The sequence below is a fragment of the Triticum dicoccoides genome, chromosome 4B (genome assembly GCF_002162155.2).
Source record: "Triticum dicoccoides isolate Atlit2015 ecotype Zavitan chromosome 4B, WEW_v2.0, whole genome shotgun sequence".
Classification (NCBI taxonomy): domain Eukaryota; kingdom Viridiplantae; phylum Streptophyta; class Magnoliopsida; order Poales; family Poaceae; genus Triticum; species Triticum dicoccoides.
The window spans coordinates 91899361-91920157 of record NC_041387.1 but is presented as its reverse complement, the minus strand read 5'-3'; positions in this window follow the sequence as shown (position 1 = coordinate 91920157).

Below are 20797 nucleotides of genomic sequence, written 5' to 3'. Positions count from 1 at the left end.
CTCGATGCTAGCTTCCGGCAAGCTGGTTGCCAGGAAGACTTTTATCTTCAGTAGAGAACTTTGACGCTCTCGATGCTGGCTTCCGGCAAGCTGGTTGCCAGGAAGGCTTTTATCTTCAGCAGAGAACTTTGACGTTCTCGATGCTGGCTTCCGGCAAGCTGGTTGCCAGGAAGGCTTTTATCTTCAGCAGAGAACTTTGACGTTCTCGATGCTGGCTTCCGGCAAGCTGGTTGCCAGGAAGGCTTTTATCTTCAGCAGAGAACTTTTACGTTCTCGATGCTAGCTTCCGACAAGCTGGTTGCCAGGAAGGCTTTTATCTTCAGCAGAGAACTTTGACGTTCTTGATGCTGGCTTCCGACAAGCTGGTTGCCAGGAAGGCTTAGGGCGAAGAACTTCGTCGCTCTTGACACCGGCTCCCGGCAGGATCATTGCCAGAAAGGCTTATGGCGAAGAGCGTCGTCGTTCTTGACGCCGGACATATTGGCCCTAAGGGCGTTGCCAGCCCCCGGGCCATAACTGCGTTCAAACATAGCAAGTGATTAGCATCCGAAGTGCACTCAACTTGCTCGCAAGTTTCGACTTTTGCTGCATATTCCCTATGCCTGCTGGAATGCTTTCCGGTGCGTACGATCCAGCCAGTAGCGCTGGAGGGAACGGGCCCTTAGCGGCTATTCGGGAACAACGCCTCCCGGAAAGGATTACCTTCTTGGTTCTAGCGCAACCGCACAAGTTGTCGAGCGGACTCGAGGCAACATGGAGCATAACTAGCCCCGAGAAGGCTCCTCGGCATACAGGTCTATGCAGAAATCTCGAATAAATAGCGCATGCTATCTTCCTGTTCAACCCCTCTTTGTATGTCCACCCTACGCTTTCTAGGGAAGCTTGCTGGTGCAGGCACCCTTGCCGCGTGCGCCGAGTGCGGAACTTCAGCAGCCTGCTGGCGGGGTCACTACCGACAAGCAATCTTGTCGCAACTAGCTGCAGCTCGCTTAAGTTGTTGAGCGGACTCGAAAACAAAGTAAGGGTGCTAGCGGCTCACTTAAGTTGCTGAGCGGACTCGAAGCAAAGTAAGGGCGCTAGCAGCTCACTTAAGTTGTTGAGCGGACTCGAAACAAAGTAAGGGCGCGGCTAGCTACGAGTTGATTCCTCCGCGCACAGGTTTTCCATACAAAGAACAAGATCTCTGAGGCGGATAACCTTATGTAGAAAGGAAATATCTAAAGTTTGCATGACTTAGCTTTTTCTGTTGCCGCACTGGCGTGGTTCTTTTGTTCGCCCGTTCCTTGGGAGCCATGACGATGAAGATCTAGCTTGCGTGCACGCCGGATCGGGTTCGCACGATCTCGACGCCCCCTACCTGGCGCGCCAGGGATGTCGGGGCGATGCTGATTCCCGCCAACACCTATGGGGACAGGGCCCCTTTCGGTTCGGTGGGGGGCGGAGAGCGCACAAAGAGCGGATCGAGGCAGTGCACGCGGGGGGATTTTTACCCAGCTTCGGGCCGCACGGATGCGTAAATCCCTACTGCTGCTTGTTTGTGTATATTGGATTCTTGCTCAGGAGCGAAGGACGCTGCCAGACTGAGCGTGAGAGTGTTCCTCTAAACTCCCGAATCGCGGAACCCTCTCTAAACTCCTGAATTGCGGAACCTCCTCTACGTTGCGCTAGGGCCTCCTTTTATACTTTCAAGGGGTCACCCACAGGTGGCAACGTAGACTAGAAGGGTAAAAGTGGAAAAGGATGCGGTAGGTGCAACTACCGCTACTGTGGATACAGTGCACCCTACCTAACTCTGACGACAGGGGACAAGGGCATTAAATGCCTGTCTGAGTCTCCTAAACAGTGCAAAGGGTGACCGTTAGGAGTGCCACCGTTTGCCATGATGGGCTTCTCTTCATCTCTGCTTGCCACCACGTACCCCTGGCTGCACGGCCTCCCGCCACGTGTGCTTGGGAGAGTCCCAGAGCGACACGTTAGCAGGTGAGCTGGAGCGCGGGCACGAAGTGGGGGTTTCCCGCGGCAAGCTCCTTGCCGTGCCTGTCGTCTTGTCGCGTCCGGAAGCTTGTCGCTCGCCGGATCTTGCTGGGACGCAGGGCGCGTCGCGGCAAGCTTTCTTGGTATGCCTCGAGTGGTCTTCCTGGCAAGCTCCTCTTGCCGGGGTCTTGTCTCTTCCCGGCAAGATCCTCTTGCCGGGTCCTTGGCTGGCCTTCCCAGCAAGCTCCTCTTTCCGGGGCCTCGGTTGGCCTTCCCGGCAAGCTCCTCTTGCTGGGGCCTTGGTTTGAGTACTTTGTTCTTGAATGGTCTTCAAGGGAACCACGGATGGTCCTGGCGGTCACCCGGCAAGCCTTGCCGCGGGGCGCTGCAACTGCCCGTGCACGAGTTCGGGGTAATAGGGTACCCCTACTCTAGTACACCGACATACTTGCTGTAACACACCTTTTGGGAGAAGCCTATTTGCTTAGGATTTGATAGAATACTCTATGTACTTCACTTATATCTTTTGAGCTTGATAGTTTTTCCTCTAGTGCTTCACTTATATCTTTAAGAGCACGACGGTGGTTTAATTTTGAAGAAATTGCTAGTCTATCATGATTCACTTATATTATATTGAGAGTCTTTTAGAACAGCATGGTATTTTCTATGGTTATAAATTGGTCCTAGAATGATGAGCATCCAAGTTGGGTATAATAAAAACTATCAAAGGAAGTGAATTGGATGCTATGATCAACTTGATACTTGATAATTGTTTTGAGATAGGGAGGTAGTGATATTAAAGTCATGCTAGTTGGGTGATTATGAATTTAAATAATGCTTGTGTTGAAGTTAGCAAGTCCCGTAGCATGCACGTATGGTTAAAGTTGTGTAACAAATTTGAAGCATGAAGTGTACCTGGCTTGTGCATCCTTATGAGTGGCGGTCGGGGACGAGCGATGGTATTTTCCTACCAATCTACCCCCTAGGAGCATGCGCATAGTTCTTGGTTTTTGATGACTTCTAAATTTTTGCAATAAGTATATGAGTTCTTTTGACTAATGTTGAGTCCATGGATTATATGCACTTTTACCTTTCCATCATTGCTAGCCTCTTCGGTACCGTGCATTGCCCTTTCTCACCTTGAGAGTTGGTACAAACTTCGTCGGTGCATCCAAACCCCGTGATACGATACGCTCTATCACACATAAACCTCCTTATATCTTCCTCAAAATAGCTACCATACCTACCTATTATGGCATTTCCATAGCCATTCCGAGATATATTGCCATGCAACTTTCCATCGTTCCATTTATCATCATCATGACATACTTTACTTTTGTCATATTGCCATTGCATGATCATGTAGTTGACATCGTATTTGTGGCAAAGCCACCATGCATTATTTTTCATACATGTCACTCTTGATTCATTGCAACATCCCGGTACACTGCCAGAGGCATTCATATAGAGTCATATCTTGTACTAGTTTCGAGTTGTAATTCATATGTGGTAATCAATAGAAGTGTGATGATCATCATTATTAGAGCATTGCCCAAAAAGAAAAAAAAGAAAAAAAGAAAGGCCCAAATAAAAGAAAAAAGAAAAAGAAAAAAGAAATAAATAAAAAGGGCAATGTTACTATCTCTTTTTTTCCACACTTGTGCTTCAAAGTAGTACTTTGTTCTTCATGTAGTGAGTCTCATATATTGTGCTTCAAAGTAGCACCATGTTTTTCATATAGTGAGTCTCATAAGTTGTCTTTTTCATACTAGTGGGAATTTTTCATTATAGAACTTGGCTTGTATATTCCTACGATGGGCTTCCTCAAATGCCCTAGGTCTTCTTGACCAAGCAAGTTGGATGTACACCCACTAGTTTTCTTTTGTTGAGCATTCATTTATAGCTCTAGTGCATCCGTTGCATGGCAATCCCTACTCCTCATGTTGAAATCAATTGATGGGCATTCCCATAGCCCGTTGATTATCCTCGTCAATGTGAGACTTTCTCCTTTTTTTGTCTTCTCCACACAACCCCCAATCATTATTCTATTGCACCCATAGTGCTATATCCATGCTTCACGCTCATGTATTGCGTGAAGGTTGAAAAAGTTTGAGATTATTTAAGTACAAAACAATTGCTTGGCTTGTCATCGGGGGTATAGAAGTTGGGAACATCTTTGTGTGAAAAAAATGAAGCATAGCCTAACTATATGATTTTGTAGGGATGAACTTTCTTTAGCCATGTTATTTTGAGAAGACATGATTGCTTTTATTAGTATGCTTGAAGTATTGCTAATTCTTTTGTCAATATGAACTTTTATTTTGAATCATTTGGATCTGAACACATTCATGCCACAATAAAGAGAAATTACATTGAGAAATTATGCTAGGTAGCATTCCACATCAAAAATTTTGTTTTTATCATTTACCTACTCGAGGACGAGCAAGAATTAAGCTTGGGGATGCTTGATACGTCTCCAACGTATCTATAATTTTTGATTGTTCCATGCTATTATATTACCTGTTTTGGATGTTTATGGGCTTTATTTTACACATTATTATCATTTTTGGGACTAACCTACTAACCGGAGGCCCAGCCCGTATTACTGTTTTTTGTCTCTTTCAATATTTCGAAGGAAAGGAATATCAAACAGAGTCCAAACAGAATGAAACCTTTGGAAGCGTCATTTTTGCAACAAACGTGATCCAGAGGACTTGGAGTGCAAGTCAAGAAGCAGCCGAGGCGGCCACGAGAGGGTAGGGCGCACCCCCCCTATAGGGCACGCCCCCCTGTCTCGTGGGCCCCTCGGGCGGCCACCGACGTACTTCTTTCTACTATATAAGCCTACATACCCGGAAAACATCCAGGGAGCAACCGAAACACAATTTCCACCACCGTAACCTCTTGTATCCGCGAGATCCCATCTTGGAGCCGTTGCCGGCGTTCTGCCAGAGGGGGATTCCACCATGGAGGGCTTCTACATCAATACCATAGCCCTTCCGATGAGTTGTGAGTAGTTTACCACAGACCTTCGGGTCCATAGTTATTAGCTAGATGGCTTCTTCTCTCTTTTTGGATCTCAATACAATGTTCTCCCACTCTCTTGTGGAGATCTATTCGATGTAATCTCTTTTTGCGGTGTGTTTGTCGAGATCCGATGAATTGTTGGTTTATGATCAAGTTTATCTATGGATAATAATTGAATCTTCTCTGAATTCTTTTATATGATTGAGTTATATTTGCAAGTCTCCTCGAATTATCGGTTTGGTTTGTCCTACTAGATTGATCTTTCTTGCCATGGGAGAAGTGCTTAGCTTTGGGTTCAATCTTGCGGTGTTCTTACCCAGTGACAGAAAGGGTTGCAAGACACGTATTGTATTGTTGCCATCGAGGATAAAAAGATGGGATTTATATCATATTGCTTGAGTTTATCCCTCTACATCATGTCATCTTGCTTAATGCGTTACTATGTTCTTATGAACTTAGTACTCTACATGCATGCTGGATAGCGGTCGATGTGTGGAGTAATAGTAGTAGATGCAGGTAGGAGTCGGTCTACTTGTTGCAGACATGATGCCTATATACATGATCGTGCCTAGATAATCTCATAATTATTCGCTTTCCTATCAATTGCTCGACAGTAATTTGTTCACCCACCGTAATACTTATGCTCTTGAGAGAAGCCTCTAGTGAAACCTATGGCCCCGGGGTCTATCTCTTATCATATTTGCTTCCAATCTACTTTTATTTGCATCTTTATTTTCTGCATCTATATTATAAAATACCAAAAATATATTTATCTTATTATATTATCTCTATCAGATCTCACTTTCGCAAGTGGCCGTGAAGGGATTGACAACCCCTTTATTGTGTTGGTTGCGAGTTCTTTGTTTGTTTGTGTAGGTTCGTGGGACTTGTTGAGGAGCCTCCTACTGGATTGATACCTTGGTTCTCAAAAACTGAGGGAAATACTGATGCTACTATTGCTGCATCACCCTTTCCTCTTCAAGGAAAATCAACGCAAGCTCAAGACGTAGCACCTAGCCGGGCGCGTAATGAGGGGCGTGGGGAAGCGGAGACGCCCACGCCCAATCAACCGCCACGCGGCGCCCAAGGCCGTAGGCTGTTGGGGCCCGCAACACTTTGCACTTGCCCCTTCGCTTCTCTGCTAAGCCAAGCCCGGGCGCGCCTTGGGCCCGGGGGCTACTGTCGGTGTTCTGGGAACGGGGGTCCCCAGTCTTGCCTCCCTGCAGCCTGCGGCGTGTCTCAAGGAGTGGCCCAGTGTGGCCCACCTTCATCAGATCAAGCTCAAGACCCTCGCGAGGGGCCAAGCCTCACGGGGTGGACGACAGGAAGCTTCCTCAGGAGCAGCCTCGTGAGGCAGGCTCGCGAGGAGGCGGAGAGATCAAGGCAGGGGTACCTCGCGAGGTGCCCGTGACGCAAGCCGTGACGATCGAGGCCAGGCGGTGCCAGGCGGGCGCCGGCCTGCGCAGTGTCCTTGTTTCCCCTTTGGTGCAATGGGAGCAAGCACAGGCCAAGGCATTAGGCAAAGGTTACCGTTTCGGTGCAAGAAGACCAAGACTAGCAGAGCGGCAGGATGGAGGTCACCGTGGAGCCCAAGACGGCGTCATCGCTAGAGTCTTTGGCATTCGAAGACCAACTTTAGTCAGGATAAGTGTACTAGATGTTCCCCTTCAAAATGGCCAATTGATGGCGCCCTTCCCGCTCAATATTTGGGAAGAGGACCAGGGCCTCTCTATATATAAAGGACTAGCCACCCACTTTAGAGGAGAGAGTTCATCCACCCCGCTACAAGAACATACCTCGTGAGGCTGTTCTTCCCTTATATTGTTCATCATCAGCCCCTGAGGCAATCCACCACACCACACACTGGAGTAGGGTATTACACCACAATGGTGGCCCGAACCAGTATAAACCTCGTGTCCCTTGTGTGTGTTCATCTTTCTAGCCTAGATTCCTTGCGAGGCTTCGAGACGTGAGTTGGTAGGGGAGAGATCTTCACGCGCACCCCAGAGTTCAAACCTCAAGGGTCTGCAGGAACCTCCAGAAGATGCCAGGTAGGGGTGCGCTGGAGCTCTCCCTGTCGATGGCCCGTTCTCCATCAACCTTGCGCTTCGCCCTCATGGCAGGCAGCACGTTGCCCGCTCCAGCCGCAGGGGCCGGTGCTGGGCCTTGGGGGCTCCGAGCTCTGACCCCCGCCTTATGACAGGTGTGAGGGCCGAGCAAGTTCAAGCCAGAGATGCCGCCGCGCTACGGCGGCGCATCAGATCCGCTAGCTTTCCTGCTAACGTATGAGGAGGCCATCCTCAAGGCCGGGGGCGATGACCGAGTCATGGCCAATTGGCTACCCATGCCGCTCACCGGCGTTCTGCACATGTGGTTGCTCCACTTACCAGCGTCTTCATTGGACTCCTGGGAGGATCTGCGCGGCCTCTTCCTCGCCCATCATGCAGCGCCGGTGCTCTCGGTCGTTGCGGTGCTCCTTGGTGGCTCGCAAGCCCCGCCCACGAGTCGCCACATCAAGCTGTTCGTCCGCCAGGTCCGCACTGCCATGACTCGCCGCCCAGCTCCTCAAGGCCAAAACGCTCAACGACGCCTCCTTCCTCTAGCGGGAGCCGCGCGCAATCGCTTGCATCCTAGGCGGAGCTCAAGCCCCGGCCTCTCAGCGCATCTTCAAGCAGTTTGCTCGCGAGGTCAATGCAGTCCTCCCAAAGCCCAAGGTCTCGCGCCCTCTCAGGTGGTCCACGTGTGCCATCACGTTCAGCTCAGCGGATCAGCTCAAGTGCACAGCAACGACTGGAGTTCTCCCAATGCTCTATTCCCCAGTCTTCAGCAATGTACAGGTCACCAGGACCCTCATCAATGGTGGAGCAGGGCTCAACGTTCTGTTTGTCGAGACATTCAACAATCTCCAAGTGCCGTATGATCAACTTCAGCCAACCAAGCCTTTCTCAGGAGGCAATGATGGTTCTACCACCCTGATAGAGCAGGCCCGCCTCCTGTCTCCTTCGGACAGTGCAAGAACTACCATACTGAGCTCATCGACTTCGACGTCGCCCACATTCGCCTGCCATACAACGCCATCCTCGGGTATCCGGCCCTGGCCAAGTTCATGGCAGTAACCCACCATGGCTACAATGTCCTCAAGATGCCAGGAAGCGGTGGAGTCATCACAGTCCCCTGTGAAGAGAAGGATGCAGTGTGTTCTCTCGAGCGTGCCTTCGAGGCTGCGTCAATCGAAGATCCAGATCACAAGAGCAGGAGCCTCCCCGAGGCAGTCCCTAAGAAGAAGAAGACATCACCTAGCCTGAGCGCTCAGGAGGTAGGCACCTCCGGTGGCACCGCATCAGGATTTACACCCGTTCAAGGGGCGCCTCCCTCTGTCGCATAGGAAGGCGCGCCCGGCGCCCTCCTCGGGCAAGGCTTGGGGCTCTCGCCTGGAGGGCCACTGACTTTGCCAAGGTCACGAGGGAGGTGCTCGGGCACCACTTGGAGGCGTGCTTCGCGGCACGTTTCCCTCAGGAAGGTGCGAGGAAAGGGAGGTCCAACTCTCAGGAGTTCATCACAAGAAACACTCAGGAGCTGTAGGAGTCAAGAGTCATGCGCGGTAGCCGCCACATACCCGCCGTAGCCCCCCATCCAGGCGAGGATGGTGGGCTGCACATCTGCATCGACGTGCCAGGGCTTAACCGAGCCGCGTCTCAGGAGTGCCTCTGGCCCTCGCGCGTGGGACGCTACGAGGGTCCACCTCACAGCTACGTTCGCATGCCTCTCGGCCTACCGAACACGGCCGCTGCTCATCAGCGCCTGCTAAGGAGCATTCTGGAGGCTCAGGAGGTCAGGCACTGTGCGGTCCTGGCGGAGATGGAGATGTTCCTTGAAGAGCCGCCTGGACCCCCAGAGCCTCCTGAGGCTCTGGGTCCTGGGAGCTCGTGAGGATCAGCTTTCTCGCCGCGCGTCGTCCGCTACTTTAACGCTCCTTCATCTCTGACGGTATCAGGTGGCATCTTTCAAGTTCCGCTTTGAGCTGGGAGCGCCCCCAAGGCTGCATCATTCCCAGGTTGCATGGGTCCGTCCCTGCAACATGTATCTCTTTTCCTCGTATCTTTAGTTTACCTTGCTGGGGGCGCCCCTCGAGCTGCATTATCCCCAAGACGGTTGGGCCTGACCTAGTGGCGTTTATCCCTCTCGCATCTATCTCGGTCGTGTGCCACGCATATTTGACCTGCTATGATTATTATCTGATGGCTCCCACGGCCCCCTTTTCTCCTTCGTGCTAATCGCTTGCACGTTAAAAGGGGGGCACCTGAGCATCGCGACTCATGGGCTCTTACTGGCCCTCCAGCCCTGACCTCATGGCCTTGTCCACAGCATCGCGACCTGGCATACCAGCGACGCCTGAGCTCGCTCGAGGGCTGGGACTTAAGGACGTAGAGCGTTGGCATCTAACCAATCTTGCAGGAGCACACTACAAACAAAGGCCCAGAGCCCTGAGGTAGGGCCCCATGAGTCCCGCGCTGGGTCACGGGAGCCAAGATACACCTCATCAAGCTCTATCGTGCCATCCACGTGTCAGGGCAGGGCTGTACACGCCCCGAGGGTTCCTCCTGGAGGGGGGCCCCCTCTCACGTACCAGTGGAAGCACCATGCTCCATGCTGGCTGACGACACTGCCGAGGAGCGGCTATGCCCGTACACATACGGAAGCTCTATGCTCCGCGCTGGTGATAAACAACTGAGGGCGGCTGTCGGTGTCAAAACCGGCGGATCTCGGGTAGGGGGTCCCGAACTGTGCGTCTAGGCGGATGGTAACAGGAGACAAGGGACACGATGTTTTACCCAGGTTCGTGCCCTCTTGATGGAGGTAAAACCCTACGTCTTGCTTGATTAATATTGATGATGTGTGTTACAAGAGTAGATCTACCACAAGATCAAGGAGGCTAAACCCTAGAAGCTAGCCTATGGTATGATTGTTGTTCGTCGTACGGACTAAAGCCATCCGGTTTATATAGACACCGGAGAGGGCTAGGGTTACACAGAGTCGGTTACAATGGTAGGAGATCTACATATCCGTATCGCCAAGCTTGCCTTCCACGCCAAGGAAAGTCCCATCCGGACACGGGACGAAGTCTTCAATCTTGTATCTTCATAGTCTTGGAGTCCGGCCGATGATGATGGTTTGGCTATCCGGACACCTCCTAGTCTAGGACTCCCTCAGTAGCCCCTGAACCAGGCTTCAATGACGACGAGTTCGGCGCGCACATGGTCTTCGGCATTGCAAGGCGGGTTCCTTCTCCGAATAATTTGTAGAAGATTGTGAACACCAGGATAGTGTCTGGGTCTGCAAAATAAATTCCACGCACCACCGTAGAGAGAATAATATTTACACAAGTTCAATCTGCTGACGTATTTGGTGGCGTGACGTCACACCACCACCAAGCCTTTACTTGAATCGTTTTTATTGTACCACCTCAGCGTGTTTAGCGAAGCGGTTTCCTTGGCACGTCTTGTCGAAGCAGAGATCGTGTTCCCCTTATTCCGGGATTCCCATCAATACGGACGTGGGTAACCCAACCGCGCCATTGATTGCGGCGCTTGGGAGATAAGCGAGTTTTATCAGGCCGGTGGGGACACATGTTTTTGTCCACCCATATAAGGGGATAAAGATCCAACCCTTTTACCTGCACCTTCTTCCTCCTTGGCTTATCCATCTCCGCGAACTCGAGCTCCAGCGCCCAAGTCCGCACATCTCACCTCAACCTCCTCCAACTATGGCCGGAGCGGGAGGCAAGTGGATGGCCTCCTCCGTCACGGAGGGGCACATCCAGAAGCTGCGCAGCACCGAATATTTGTCCAGCAACATCGCGCATCGGCTCCCCGACGAGGGAGAGCTCATCCCCACCCCCAGGCCCCATGAGAGGGTAGTATTTCTTCCCCATTTCCTCCGCGGACTGGGCTTCCCACTCCATCCCTTTGTCCGGGGGCTCATGTTCTACTACGGCCTGGATTTCCATGATCTGGCCCCAAATTTCATCCTCAACATCTCGGCGTTTATCGTCGTGTGTGAGGCCTTCCTCTGCATCCAGCCCCACTTCGGCTTGTGGCTCAAGACCTTCAGTGTCAAGCCGAAGGTTGTGAAGGGAAGCCAAGCGGAGTGCGGAGGCTCCATGGTGGGCAGGATGTCCAACGTTACTTGGCTTGAGGGCACTTTCGTAGAAACCATTAAGGGGTGGCAATCGGGGTGATTCTACATCACCGAGCCGCGTGACCCTGAATGGGCAGCGGCCCCCGAATTTAGATCTGGCATCCCCACACGGCTCACCTCCTGGAAAGAGAGCGGCCGGACATGGGGTGATTCGGAGGAGCTGACCGGACTCCAAGCATGCATCCAAAAGCTAGTGGACAAGAAGCTCAAGCTTGTCAACGTAGTCCAGGTCGTGCTCATCCGTCGGATTCTCCCGTGCCAATGATGGGGCTTCAACATGTGGGAGTTCGATCCGGCGCAGCACCAGACTTTGAGCGGGCTCTTCGACACTACGTACGAAGATGTCTGGAAGGTGCTGTTCAAGGGCACCGAGGCTCCCGCATCCGCTACCGAAGATCGCGGATTTAGCTCGCAGCGTCGGGCTGACGAGGTAAGTGATTTTGTCCTTTACAGGACGCTTGTTTTCCATAGTTTGACTCTATGCGGGATCTAAACTCCCTCTCCTTTGACAGGACTGGCTGGCGAAGGCCGAGCAGACTATCTGTCCAGCCCCATTGCCAGAGGACCCAGTAGACGCCCGCTTAACGGGGCTGCTGGCTCCGGCACCCCACGTGGTGCCGGAGAAGAAGGCCAAGAAGAAGGCCACGTGCACTCGGAAGAGTTCCCGTTTTCAGGTGTTATCGGATGATGACTCCGAGGTTGACTCCTCTCACAAAGGCGAGCAGGAGAAGAAGAAAGCCTCTCCCCCAGCGGGGGGAGGGAAGAAAAGGAAGGCCTCCCCAGCAAGGGAGGCCGAATGGTCCAAGAAGGGAAAAACTCTTTCCCTGGACTGCTCTGCCAACGCCAGCGACAACGACGAGGACTGGCCTCCAAGGGCCAAGCCCCTGGCGAGATCGTAAGTATCCGGAGTCCCGAATAACTTCATGGTTTTTCTTTTCGCCACGTAATGTCTTTCTAATGCCGCATACAACCCTGCAGTCCGCCCAAGGATGATCTTCCCGTCTCGTCGAGCGGGTCCTTAGGTGTGTCGGATATGGATTCTCTTCCAACCGCCTCCACCCCCCGTTATGCGGATGATGCCGAGGTGGGATCCCGGGAAGGGACCCACCAGGAGGAGGAGGCCCCAGAGGTGTCGCAGAACAACCTCCCGGACTTTGCACCGGACTCGGCCCCGGAACCCATAGTGGCTCCGGAGTCCGGCGGGCGGCCCCTTCGTAAGAAGGGCAAGACCGTGACGCCGGCAGCCTCCGTCCAACCGGAGGCACTGGGTAGCTTGCTGGAGGCGCTCAATGGCGCCTCCATCGAAGAGGAACACCGCACTGTTATGAGTGCGGTGATTCAGAAGGTTCAGCTCGCCAAGAGCGGGCTGACCGAAGCCTGCAGCAGCCTTCTAACAGGCTTTGAGGTAAGAATTTTGATAGATGTAAAATAGTACCGCATAGACAGTAGCCCCTGATGCTTGGTTCGGTGTTCGGAAAGAAAAGCCGGACTGAGGATCAAAAAAGATATACGCAGGAGTATAAAAAATATGTCAATATGGGATTGCAGGCTGCGCTGCTGACCTCTGTCGCATTGACTGCGGAGGTCAATGCTTTGAAGCAAAGCCTCGAGCGGTCCGAGAACGAGCTCGGCCGTGCCAAGAAGCAGCTCGAGGACAAGGAAGGTGAGTAACAAGAAGAATGACAAGGATAACGTGGGTATTGAAGGGGCCCTAACAAGGTGGCGACCCTGAAGGAGGCGGTGGCCGCGGCCGAATGTAATGCAGCCGCGGAGCGCACCGACCGAGAGAAGCAGGAGGCGCGGGTGGCGGAGGTACAGCAAGAGCTCCAAGATCTCGTGGAAAAACATGAGAGCCTGGAGCGTGACTCGAAGAATCGAGACTCTGAGCTTGCATCGGCTCTTGAGAGTGCCAAAGCCGCTAAGGCCGAAGCCTACAAGGCCCTCCAAGAAATTGAGGCGTTGAAGAAAATAGCGGCGGGTAAGGCATTTTTCATGCAAAGTAAGCATGTGAGTGTTAATTACCTGTTACTTACCCGAATTCGGAGCTCTCCAGGAGCGTTCGCAGATCTTCCTTGCAGCGTGTCCGATGCTGTCGCGTTCTACCGGGCCGAGGAGGGGAGCTCGACGGAGAAGGTCTTCTGGTCTCAGTATGCTGAGGCCGGACATCCGGTGCCCCTTAGTGACCAGCTGAAGCAGCTGGTCGAACTACACAATGTGGCCGAACAGGCCATGAAGGGCCACATAGTTCGGCTGTGGCCTAAGGAGGCCATGCCTGGGAGCTACTTTGGCCTGGTGCGGCAGCTGGTGGATGCGTGCCCATGGGTTGAAGTCATCAAGCACTCCGCCTGTATTGAAGGTGCCCGTCGGGCCCTTGCCCGTGCAAAGGTGCACTGGGGCAAGATGGATGCCCAGAAGCTTGTGATGGACCCCCCACCACAGGTCAAGGAGCATCGCACGCCCGAGATGTATTATAAGAGTGTCCTGAAGGGTGCCCGCGTTATTGCGGGTGAGTGATCCAAAGATGTAATATTTGAGTAGACTCGCATTTTGTTATCCTGTGCACTGAAAACTTAGTTCATATGCGCTAAGCAACGCTTGTTAATTTAAAATATTACCTTCTGTGCGGCTGTTTATCAAATCTGAGAGATGGCAAGTCGTCGGCTTCAGCCCCCATGCCACGAGTGCTGGGGTGTTCGGGATAAACTTGAGCACTCTTGTTCCCATTTTTGGGTCCATCTAGGGAGGCGCTCAACACGACGAACTAGGCAACCGGACTTATAATGCTTGAACACTCTCACTTAGCCATAGAATTCTATAATTTTAAATTTCGGCGAAGCCCCTAGTGTTCGGAAGGCCGGATTCGGGGCGCTATCCACGCCTGGGCCGGACAAAGCCGGTTCCTCACTCTAAGCGGCATAAGTCTTTAGGGACTCGAAAAAACCTCTCGAACAGCGACCGGCTCTCGCCTCATCATGACGGTCAGTTTTAGCTTTCTCCACTGAGGCGTTAACCCAGCTCAACTGGGGCGCAATCGCAGTGGTTCTCCCAGTGCTACCTTAGCCGATACAACAGAACGTAAGGTACCAAAACATGGGAGCCGGGCAAACCCAACTATTGACCCAAGACATGATTCGGAGCTGATGCATATAATGCTATAAGTTCGGAGTGCCGCACTTGTGAAAGTGTTCGGACTTATCACACCATGATGTGGGGAACATAAGCCCCTGGTGTTTTTAGCCGTACCAAAGTGTACGAATGCAACATGTCGTAAATGAACATATGTATAAGAAAGAAATACAATTATAAGCAAAAAGGTGTTGCATTGTTTTATTCAAGAAGTACTGCTATGAATGCAGAATGATTCAAATAGTGCGATAAGCAAGGGATGGGACTGTTAAACATGTCCCCCTCCAGGGGTAGGCTGCGGAGTGGTGTATAAAACAGATTAAATGCTCGTAAGGGAGACCACGTGGATATTCGTTGCAGGCTTTCTCCTTCCCTGGCTGTTGCATCGTGAGTTCGGCCGGTCTACTGCCGGACAGGGCCTCTGGTAAACATAGTCCCGTGGGTAAGAAAAAAAAAGGAAAAAAAAATGACACACTTAGGAGCCCCTGATGTGGTTGAGCCGCATTCTGGGCATGTCGTGGTCGTGCCCCTTCCCCTGTGCCCATAGTATCTCTAGAGCGTAATGATGTACGTGAAGGACCGGTCTTGCGATCTTGCGAGGGCTGGGGTTGGGGTCGCATTGCTACGCGTGCTCGGAACACGCCAGGTGGTCTTGTTGTAGGTTACTTCGGGCGTGTTTGACCGTGTCCGGTCGTTTAACGGCCGAACTCGAGAATTTCCTTAAGAGGCTGCATTGTACTTCTGCCGCAAGAGCCGTTGTATGTTCCTCCGTTCGAAGGGAGCGCTCGGTGTTTCCGTTGACCGTGATGACTCCTCGAGGGCCTGGCATCTTGATCTTGAGGTATGCGTAGTGCGGCACCGCGTTGAACTTTGCAAACGCGGTCCGTCCGAGCAGAGCATAATAGCCGCTGTGGAACGGAACTATGTCGAAGATTAACTCCTCGCTTCGGAAGTTATCCGGTGATCCGAAGACCACTTCCAGTGTGACTGAGCCCGTACAATTGGCCTCTACACCTAGTATGATGCCTTTGAAGGTAGTTTTATTGGGTTTAATCCTTAAGGGGTCTATGCCCATCTTGCGCACTATGTCCTGATAAAGCAGGTTCAGGCTGCTGCCGTCGTCCATCAGGACTCTAGTGAGGCGAAATCCATCGATGATTTGGTCTAAGACCAATGCGGCGAATCCGCCGTGGCGGATGCTGGTGGGGTGGTCCCTTTGATCAAAAGTGATCGGGCGGGAGGACCATGGGTTGAACTTCAGGGCGACTGGCTCCATCGCGTATACGTCCCTGAGTGCACGCTTCCGCTCCCTCTTGGGTATGTGGGTTGAGTATATCATATTCATCGTCCGCACTTGTGGGGGAAAACCCTTCTGTCCTCTGTTGTTTGGCGGTCGGGTCTCTTCTTCGTCATCGCTATGTAGCCCCTTGTCATTGTTTTCAACGATTAGCTTGCCTGCCTGCTTGAATACCCAACAGTCCCCGTTGGTGTGGTTGGCTGGCTTTTCGGGGGTGCCGTGTATCTGGCACGAGCGATCGAGTATTCGGTCCAAATTGGACGGACCCGTAGTAGTTCTTTTGAATGGCTTCTTCCGCTGACCGGGTTTCGAGCTTATGAATCTGGCGTTGACTGCCATATCCTCATTATTGTCGCCGTTAATGCGGCGTTTGTTCTTGTTGCGACGTGACCTGCCATTGCGATCCTTGGTATCCGGACTGCCGGAATTTTTGCTGGGGTTGTTGCTGCGAGCTAGCCAGCTGTCCTCCCCCGCGCAAAAGCGGGTCATGAGTGATGTGAGGGCTGCCATGGATTTCGGCTTTTCCTGTCCCAGGTGCCGGGCAAGCCACTCATCGCGGATGTTATGTTTGAAGGCTGTGAGGGCCTCCGCATCCGGACAGTCGACGATTTGATTTTTCTTAGTTAAGAACCGTGTCCAGAATTGTCTGTCCAATTCGTATGGCTGCTGAATTATATGGCTTAGGTCGTTAGTGTCTGGTGGTCGCACATACGTGCCTTGGAAGTTATCGAGGAATGCAGCTTCCAGGTCTTCCTAACTCCCGATTGACTCTGCTGGCAGGCTGTTAAGCCAATGCCGGGCTGGTCCTTTAAGTTTGAGTGGGAGATATTTGATGGTGTGAAGATCGTCACCGCGGGCCATGTGGATGTGGAGGAGATAGTCTTCGATCCAAACCGCGGGGTCTGTTGTGCCATCGTAAGATTCAATATTCACGGGTTTAAACCCTTCAGGGATTTGATGATCCATTACTTCATCTGTGAAGCATAGAGGGTGTGCGGCTGTGACACCCCAAAAATTTGGCCTTGTTTTATTAAGTTAAAATTTTTCCAGGAATTAAAACTTTGGATTTCTGAGCTCCATTTTGATTTTTTTTAAATCATTTCCTTCCCTGTCACAATGAGTTTTTCCCAAAGAGAAAACTTTTCATATATGTTATTGGACTTGTTTAACCTCTCAAGAAAAACTTTCCTTTTTTTCAGTGTAACTAATTTACTAATTTAATTGCTTGATCTTTATTTTCTTGAAAATGGTTTTTCAGGGTTAAATGGCCATATTTGAACTACAACCATTTGATAGATTCACTTAAAATTTCCACAAAAATTTGGAGATGTCATGTGATGTTTTTAAATCACTTTTATGCAAAAATATATTTCATTCACTAAATATTTTGAGCCCTACTCTCAATTTTTCTTCTCTGGTCCAGAGTGCATTTTGCACTACAACCTATTTAAATATTCATTTAAAACTTCTACCAAAATTAAGGGAGGTCAGTAGGAGCCTATTATCCCTTTTTGTGCAAAAACCTAATTATGTTCTTTGAAAAATTTGAGTGAATCAACTTCATCTTCTTTCTGGACCAACTTGTTGGTTTGTGCAGCAACCATGTTTTTGCTTGCTCTTTAGCCCTTGATTATTTCTCCTACTTGTAGTCCCCCATGTTAAACCCTTAAGTCCAGGAGCATGCACCTTTTGGATCATTTTTGGTTCATGGAAAAATGTCATTTATTTCCTGTCCAGAATTGAAGTTTTGTAAAACTTGCACTAACAAGTTTCTTCTTTTGTCCAACTAACATCACCACTCTCTCTTTCATCCACAGAGACACTGATCTGGAGATTTTAGCCACTCCAAGAAATGCCTAAGTGCCCTTGGCATTTTGTCAAACACCTGGTGTGCATGGCCAGTTTTGACATGTTTTTGTCTTTGCATTGTGACCTTGCACCTCGGATCATACTAGCATGTCCACTAGGATTCCAGTTGCTCCTAACCTGGGTCTGTTATTTGCCAGCCTCAACCGCGACCTCTAGCATGCTCTGGCATTTCGTCGAGCACACTCAGTGCGTGCACTGGACGCGCCCAGAGCGCGCGTATTGCAGCCGCGCGCCCGAGCCGACACGCTGGCCCCCACGGCTTTGGCCCGCTCTACAGAACCTTGCCGCGCACTCCCTTTCTCTCCGCTACGCGCCAAGCAGCCCCCGCCGCGCCCGACAGGCCAAGCGCTAGCCGCCGCCGCCGCCCGACAGCCCTGCGCCGTTCAGCGCCGCCCAAGCCTCGCCCGCTCGCCACCTGGCCTTGGAGCAGTGCGAGCTCATCCGCAAGCGTGTCTGCTAGCCCTCGTCGCCGCCACGTCGCCCTAGCTACAGAACGTCGGTTCAGCGGAGAGCTTATCCCCGGCTGCCGCGGAACCGCCTTGCCATGCTATAAAAGGGAAGCCCCGAGCGTCTCCAAGCCCTCAGGTAGCCTCATATCGTCTCACTAGCGCCCCCATCGCCACCAATTGGAAGGGAGCAGGTCTCTTCAACCTCTCCGGTCAGTTCGGCCACCGCCGCCTCCCGGCTCCATTCGGCGCAACCAGAGCTTCCCCCTCTCCGTTCTCTTCACCAGGAACCATCTCATCCTCCCGTGAACTCGTTCCCCTGCTTGATTTTGATCGGGAGCCGTCGCCACCACAAACTCACTTTGTCACTGAAGCTCCCCTCCGCCGCAGAGCTCGCCGCCGGCGATTTACTCCTTCCCCAGCAACCCCTCGACCACCGGGAGAACCGCCCCAGCCGTGCGGATCCATCCCCACCCTCGGGGGCCCGCGAGGAACAGCCAAACGCCGGCGACGATCGCCGGAACCCCGCTCCGCTCGGGCAGAGGAGGAAGACGACGCACGGTGACTGGTCAAACCTGACCAGTGGGCCCCTGGACCCACTGTCAGCGACCCCGCGCCGTCCACGCTGGAGTAAGTGGAGGCGTCATACCCGTAATACGTCTTCTCTGCGCGAAAGCGTAATCTCTTCAAAACGTTTTCTTTTCTGTTTTAATTTAATAACAGATTTGACCAAATCTTTGACTGGCTATAACTTTTTAAATATAAGTCCAAATGAGTTGATTCTTTTTCCTACCTTCTTCAAATTTGATCTAGTTTATTTTAAGATTTATTTAGAAAAATTTCAAACAACTTTTTGGTTCTGTTTTTGAAATATGTGTTAATTCAAATATATTTTCAAATAGGATTTTGGGGAAAGAGAAGAAAACTTTCAAAAGTTTGGAGAGCACCCTGCCTTTCCACACATTGAAGGCAAGCGTTCTGAATCCCGGCATAATATTTTTGGAGTGATCGTTGATGCATTTATAACACCACCGCATTTCGAAGGACTTGTTATTTCATGTGATATGATCATATGCATGGGTGCATGTTACTGATTTCCGTGCTGTTGGTAATGGACACACTTGTGATGATAATCACCCTCATGAGCTTTACATGCATACCGGCAGGAAACCGGGAAAACCTCTGCCTTGGGTAGGTATGAGTTTGTCGCCGGTCTCCGTCGGGACGGTTCTGTCTGGTATGGCATGGTAAGGCGATATGAGTGGTGACTCTGTTTGATGAAATATATTTGTTATACTAATCATGCAGGGAATACTTGAACCTCCTGAGTCGACCGTAGATCGAGTCTTGTTCCAGTAACCCCCATACTTGTTTCGTACTACCACTCGTCTCTACAGCAAGTAGAGTACGGTTCAGTAAGTTGTCAACCTCTTTCTAGCACACACCGTACAGAGAGGCCATGGTGGAAGATACTGGTTGTAACGGCAGGCCACCTGGTCCGGGGGCATGGCTGTTTCCGGTTGGGACCGAGAGGGGAGGCCACCCCTTAGAGCGCGCGATATAAATTTGATCCCATGCTACGCGAGGTTGTAGCCTCCCCACTTAGAGTTTGCTTAACAGGTGTCGTGGGTGATTCCAGACACGTGTGTGATAAGCTGGTGTGTGCAAGTTAGGTGTGTTTTCAACAAAAAGATCGTAGATGGAATTAGTCCCGATGGACTAAAGAAATCCATTATTCGTGGGTAAAGAGTACACCCTCTGCAGAGAATAAACCTATTCGAATAGCCGTGTCCATGGTTAAGGATTACAGTCTGGGATGGGTCAAGTATCGGTCTTAGTGTCGGTCTTCGGAGGTGAAACTGTTAACCAGAAGATGGAATTACTACTCGAGACTTGTGATATCTATGATTATTATTATTATTGACTAACCCGTGATATTATTGTTATTACCAAGTATCTCTGGGATGGTTCTACCTCCGGGATATTCACTATGTTTGTTTCTTTTAAAGCCCTTTATGTGGCGTCGCCCAGACGCCCGACTGTGGCATTTCTTTTAAAGCCCTTTATGTGGCGTTGCCCAGACGCCCGACTGTGGCATTTCTTTTAAAGCCCTTTATGTGGTGTCGCCCAGACGCCCGACTGTGGCATTTCTTTTAAAGCCCTTTATGTGGTGTCGCTCAGACGCCCGACTGTGGCATTTCTTTTAAAGCCCTTTATGTGGTGTCGCTCAGACGCCCGACTGTGGCATTTCTTTTAAAGCCCTTTATGTGGTGTCGCTAAGACGCCCGACTGTGGCATTGCTTGTTATTTATTTCATATAATTTTTATACTACTATGTCATTGCAATTTTATAAATAACATGCTTGCACGCATCCGAGATTTAATATATTTTGTGACTGACGTCATGAGCATAAAATATTTTTTCAGCACATCATTGTTATATTGTACCTATGATCATAATGTTTGCGAGTACATTCAAAGTACTCACTGGCTTGTCCCTGGCTATTGTCTTGGCCAGATTTTCTTGCACGGAGAGGAGCGACGCGATGCCAGCCCCGGAAACCACTCAATGGAGATAGCAGCCTCGCGAAGATAGGAATTAACCTGGTCAGCTGTTCCCGTGGGAAATGGAGTCCCATAGACACTGATGTTTCACAACCCGCTTCCGCCATCAACCACTAGAAACCATTTGTTGTACTCACAGGCCAGAATGGTCTTGTACTACATATTTTGTATTTTTGCTTGGAGTTCCTGTATCAAGTTGGAGCCTCATCAGCTAACAGTAATCCTGGGTCTGATGAGCACGATGGTCTTTTCTGGAAATTTATTATCCGGAAAACCGGTCGTGACAGGCTTGGTA